The sequence below is a fragment of the Pteropus medius genome, unplaced genomic scaffold (genome assembly GCF_902729225.1).
Source record: "Pteropus medius unplaced genomic scaffold, Ma_sr-lr_union100, whole genome shotgun sequence".
Taxonomy (NCBI): domain Eukaryota; kingdom Metazoa; phylum Chordata; class Mammalia; order Chiroptera; family Pteropodidae; genus Pteropus; species Pteropus medius.
This window is the reverse complement of record NW_024354360.1, coordinates 1,369,413-1,375,412: the sequence shown is the minus strand read 5'-3', so window position 1 is coordinate 1,375,412 and position 6,000 is coordinate 1,369,413.

The following is a 6,000-nucleotide window of genomic DNA, read 5'->3' as shown; positions in this document are numbered from 1 at the left end:
CAGATAACCTCCAGGCCTGTCTCCATCAAGAGTTCAGCAAACAAGGTCTCACAGACCTTGTTTTCTTGGCTCATTGTCACATGCTTGCTCTGAGAAGCCAGCCACTCTGCTGTGAGGAAGCCCAGGGCACAGAGAGAGATGAGGAGAGAATTCCTGAGCCATAATCCTGGCTGAGAGACCACTTGACTAGGACCAACTTTGTGGCCATGGAGTGTGCCGTTCTGGAAGTGAAGCCCCCAGCTGTTACTATAGGCCCAAGGAAAGCTCTGCTCCCCACAGTAACAGGGGCCGAGTGAGCAGAGGCTTCCTGCCTCAGAAACTCCAGTGCACAGTCAAGAGGGGCCTCCTCGCGGCTTGGTCCCAGTGCTAGGCAGCTTCTGAGATGGCTCTCAGTGATTCCCACCTCCTGGAACTTATACCCCTCTCTCTGTGTGTTCATTTGCACGTGTGCATGGGCACGCACGTGCGCACAGGTACGTATTTATGGGTTTTGAGTATGCGTATGTATGTGTTCATGCATATACGTGTATGGGTGTGCAAGTATCTATGTGGGGGGGTTGCATATGTGAGTGTGTGAGTATGCATATGTGAATGTCATGACTTTTCAGTGTGTATATATATGCATACGTGGGTGTGTCTGTATATATATCAGTATTACATGGGTATGTGTATGTGTGTGGGTATGTGTATTTGTGCATTGTATGAGTGTATATGTTTGAAAGTATATATGTGTGTGCATATTTGTACATGAATATGTGTATACATATGTATGCGTGAATGTATGTGTATGTGAGTGTGTGTTCATATTTGTGTGTTTGTATGTATGTGTGCCTGTGTGTGCATGTGACTTTATATGTGTGTGCCTGCGTGTTTCTGAGTATGTATGTATCTGTACACATATGTGTGTTCCTGAGTGTGTATGTATGTATGCATGGATGTGTGTGTGGACCTAATGATCTACTTCTAATGAAAATAAATGTGACAAAGATGAGAGGATGCCATTCCAACATTGAGCTACAAAGGCCTGTGACTTCAGTCTTGTTCTCACTGTCTCTTGCCTTCCCAGCTTTCTTCTTTGATGAACAAGCTGTTGTGATGGAGAGCCCACATGGCAAGGAACTGAGGCCTCAGTTCAACAGCACGTGAGGAACTAGATCCTAACAATAGCCATGTGAGTGACCTTGGAGCAGGCCCTTCCCCAGTCAAGCTCAAGACAACCAAGGCCCAGCTGACACCTGCCTTGAAGCCTGAGAGAGACCCCGAAGAGGAGACCCAGGTGAGTTTTGCCCAGATTCCTGAGTTTCGCACAGAAACTGAGGTAATGAGTGTTATTGTTTTAAGACACAAATTTGTGGGTTATTGTGTTATATAACATTGAATAATTAAGAAAAAATTTAGTATCTGTGTAGTGCTGCTTCAATAAATGCCTAAAAATGTGGATGTGGGCATGGAACTGGGCAGTAGATGAACACAGGATGGAAGCTTGATAGAAAAACCTAAACTGCCTTGAACAAACTGTTAGCACAAATCTGGGTTTTAAGGACACAGCCGGTGAGAATGCAAAGGGAACTGTGGGACACCTTTTAGGAAGCTGGAGAAAGGTGGATCCTTACTACACAATGGCAGACAGCTTATCAACACTGTCGTCCACAGTTATGTGGAAAGAGGAGCTTTTATCTAATGAACTACAGGTTCTAGCTTAGGATATTATCAAGCAAAATATTGAAGGTTCTTCCTGGTTTCTTCTTGCTGCTTATAGTAGAATGTGAGAGGAGAGAGATAGAAAGAAAGCCAATAGCATGACTATATGATCTTTTGTTAAGGCTTCCAAATGACCAAAGCATTAGAGGACTATTTACACAGACTAAGGACCCTTTCAAGAAATAAGTATGCACCTCACAGCAGTTCCTTTCAACTGAACATTAGGGTCTCTTGAAAGCTGAAGGGCATTATTCTTTATCTGTTTCGGAAAACCCCAAGGTAAAAAACAGCTTACCTCAGAAAGATTTGTGATTGTGTCTTTTGTCTAATGAAGATTGCCCACAAAGTGTTTGAGAAAACTATATAAGTAAAAAAATAAATAAATAAAAAATTCAGTTTGAAGTAAAAGGGACAGAGAGTACAAAATGAAAAGAGGCCATTGGACCCCCACAATTCTACTGTCAGGAAGCAGACCGAGGGATGTTCAAAGGTAGACACCTTCTATCTTTGATGAAAAAGTAAGAACGACCAAGAGGACAGAACCAAGGTCTAATAGGTTGGGGCCAAGAGCCAAAGATTGTTTCCAGGCCTTGAGACCTAATCAAGGAACTTCTAACATTTGCCCAGCTGGATTTCAGAATTGCTATGGACCAGTGCCTCCCATTTACCTTCTTTTTGAACAGGAATCTCTATACCATTTACCCCCATGACGACCTTTCCAATGTGTGCAAGTTGTGTAGGTGTGGATATCTTGTCTCTTTAGTTCATGAGTCTTCAAATTCAGAGGAGATAAACCTAAACAACTACACCTGAGAAGACACACACCCCAGATGCTTGACTTTGCACTGGTGTAGTAACATGCTGAGAACCTTATAAGAGGAACATGAATCACTGGGGCCAAATAGCAGACTAGGGCAGGCAGTTTCTGAAGTGGCTCCTGGTGGTCCCCAGCTCCTGATTGTGGAACCACAGGCTTATGGTAAAGCTGTGGCCGGCGTGTCCTTCGCCTTATGTTTGCTCTCTGTCCAATCTGCCTCCTGCCCCTTCCTTCACTTCACTTACCAAGCTTGTGCTAATATCCTATGATCAGGCCCCACCCAGATCATAGGTCCTATGCTACCATTCTGTGCTGTGTAGGTGCTACTCCCTGCTACCAGGGAGCTTTGGCCTCAAGCTGTGTTTTTTGAAATTAAGACAGCACCCTAAAAAAAAACAGATGGGGTTCTGGGCCAAATCTTTATCTGGTGGGATTGGAGGCTGCCAAGAGGTCTCTGCCCACTCCAGGGTTCCTAAAGTGCCTCCAGTAGGAGCCAAGGCTTTGCATTCCCTAGACGTGGTTGAAGCCACTTTCTAAGCACATGGTTAGCCCTCAAGCAACAGTCCCCATGGCAAGCTTGTATTACCATGAGTGAGAAATGCACAGAGCGAGAGGCGCCAGTAACCTGGCCCAGCCTGTTTGCCTTCTATGAAACACAGACACCCAGGAGCTGAGCACCATGGTAGCTCTGTCACATGTGAGCTCGTGCAGGAGGTCCAGGACCAAGTTCCAGTCATACCATGCTTCAGTTAGAGCAGAATGAGTAGCCAGGAAGGGCCAGGAAAGAAAGCCCAAGGCTGGGCTCACTCCCTGATCTTTGACCTGAGGATTTGAGTCAGTAACAGGACCACATCTTCTGGCTCTCTGCAAAGGGTCATAGGTACAATACATAATGTGAACCTCAAGAGCGGCCCAGTAGTCTGTTTTGGGAAGCCTCTGGGGGACACTGAGACAGGCTGCAGTTTGAGACAGGTGTCTTTAGGAGGTGACAGGTAAAGACCAAAAGACTCTGGGTCCCCTGGTGACCCCATGGAGCGAACTTCCCTGCTCACACAGGCTGCTGCCTCTGCACTGCTCTATGTGAGGAAAAGAAAGTGTTCCTAGTCAGAGGCACTGGTAGGGGGTAGTCCTTCTGTTATAGCAGCTCAGCCTATCCTGATTTATACATGTGGCCGTAATTTCTTAGTGGGGATGGAGGGGACAGAAAGGGATTGGGTAGAGAGGAAAAACTTCAAAACAATCACTGTTAAGAGTTGACTTATGCTCCCCTACCCAAAGAAAATGTCCAAGTTCCGACCTCCAGTACCTATGAACTGGCCTTGATTGAAAATAGGGTTTTGCAGATTGTCAGGTTAAGATGAAGTCATTAGGGCAGGCCCTAATCTAGTATCGCTATCCTTAAAAAAGTGGAAATTTGGAGAAAAGATAGACACCCACACAGAGAAACACCATGTGAACATGAAGACAGAGATCAGTGATGTGTCTACAAGCCAAGGAACACAACCTATCACTAGCAAACCACAGGAGCTGGGAGAGGGGCCTGGAAAAGATTCTCTATCACAGCCCAGAAAGAACCAGCCCTTCTGACACCTCGACCTGGACTTCCAGCCTCCAGAATTATGAGTCAACAATTACTGATGTTTGAACCATCCAGTCTCTGGTGCTCTCTTATGCTAACCCTCACAGGGGCACGTAGTAAAGAATGTGCTTCAAGAAGCAGCAGCTATGCCCTCAACTGGTGCCGATATTGGGCCCCAGAGGGAAAGCCTTGCCTCACACCCCTCACACCCAGACCACCTCCCAGCTCATGCTTCATCTCCACAGGAAGGAGTATGGGAAAAGAGCTCATCTACACTGGGGCAGCCCATATCCAAAGCCTCCTCTCCAACACATTTCCCCTTGATTTTTCACCCCTGGAGCATTTTATAGGAAACATAATCCAAATGACCTTGAGTCACTGGACCTGAGCTCAACTCAAAGTTATTTGTAAGAAATGTTTTATGTTTACTGTGGGCCCCTCTCCCCAGAAAAAGGAAGTCATTTTTAGCCAAGAATAAACAAACTTGGCACTTAGCAGGTGAGTCCTGTAGAAACCCCTTCAAATCCTGCTGAATTCATAGTCCTGGGCCCACCTTCACTTTCATACATTTCTGCTGAGAGAAGATGAGCTCTCCTTGGGGCATCTACCCTCCAGAACCCTGCCAGCAAGCCTTTGGGCCTGGCTCACTTCCTTCCTCCCAGCCCTGATGATATAGCCTCCAGGGCCCAGAATGGTAGCAAAAAACATGTGACCTGGGCAGGGCCTGATTACAGAATATTACAGGGTGATCAGGGCCCAATCATACAATCATATAGGGTGATAAGTGTCCAATCATACAATTATTCAGGGTAATAAGGGCCAATAATACAATTATGCAGGGTGATCAGGGCCCAATCACACAATGGGAAGTAACATTACTACTGGGAGGTCACATGGAAATTCACCGAGAGCACAGGGGGCATGGCCTTTATATGATTTTCAATACCTAGAATGTAGTGCTGTTTATGGCATGTGGTAGAAATGTCTTTTCATATCTGTTCATTTTTAAAATGAATAAATGAATGAATGAGGGTAAAGGAGCTTCTAAATATTTAGTAGCAATCCCAGTTACTTGTGCTTTACCTTCCTTTGTGAAAATGTGTGTCCTTTGACTTTCATCAGAGTGACATAAAGCAACAGGGAATGTTCCATTTTTTCATTTAATATAGATGTCAGATGCAGGGACCCTGTTGCAAGCTATCAAACAAGGCCCTCTTCTTCTTGTCTTGGAGCATCCAACCCACTTGGATGGGCAAGAAAATAAATAAACAAAAACAATGATTTCAGGGGAATCTGCAGTGGCAAGTTGTATTTTCCAAAGGTGGCTAAACAATATCTACATTCCACTGGATCTTTCACAGTGTGGCCTGCCCCAATCCAGGGGGCAGGAATCTAAGCTGACCTCAGTGACTTGCTCTACTCCCTTTCAAGGTAAGTCATAAGCAGATTTGTAGCTACCCATGAGTCCTTGGGACCCAGCTGCCATGTTGTAAGAAGCCCAAGCCACATGGAGAGGCCACAAGTGGGTGCTCCAGCCAAGAACCCCTGCATACTGACAACTGACTGCCAACATCTTTGCCAGACATGTGGACAAAGGCCCCATCCCAGTCAACCATTCCATATACCCCAGGCCTGATTACCATCTGACCGCATCAGAGACCGCAAGTGAATGGCTGGGCCAAGCCCCGTCAGCACAGCACCAAGGAAGAGAATAAGTGTGCTGTTCTACGCCAGGGGGCTTTCCTTCAGGTGCTTTTTCAGGTGTAAATAGATAAGCAGAATAGTGGAGAAGACAACCAACAGAATGAAAAGACAATAAGGGGAATGGAGTCATGCCTGCTGGGGGAAGGGAATGCGTCTCTAAAAAGGAAACATGTGAGCTGAGATGTGGGTGCCAGATACG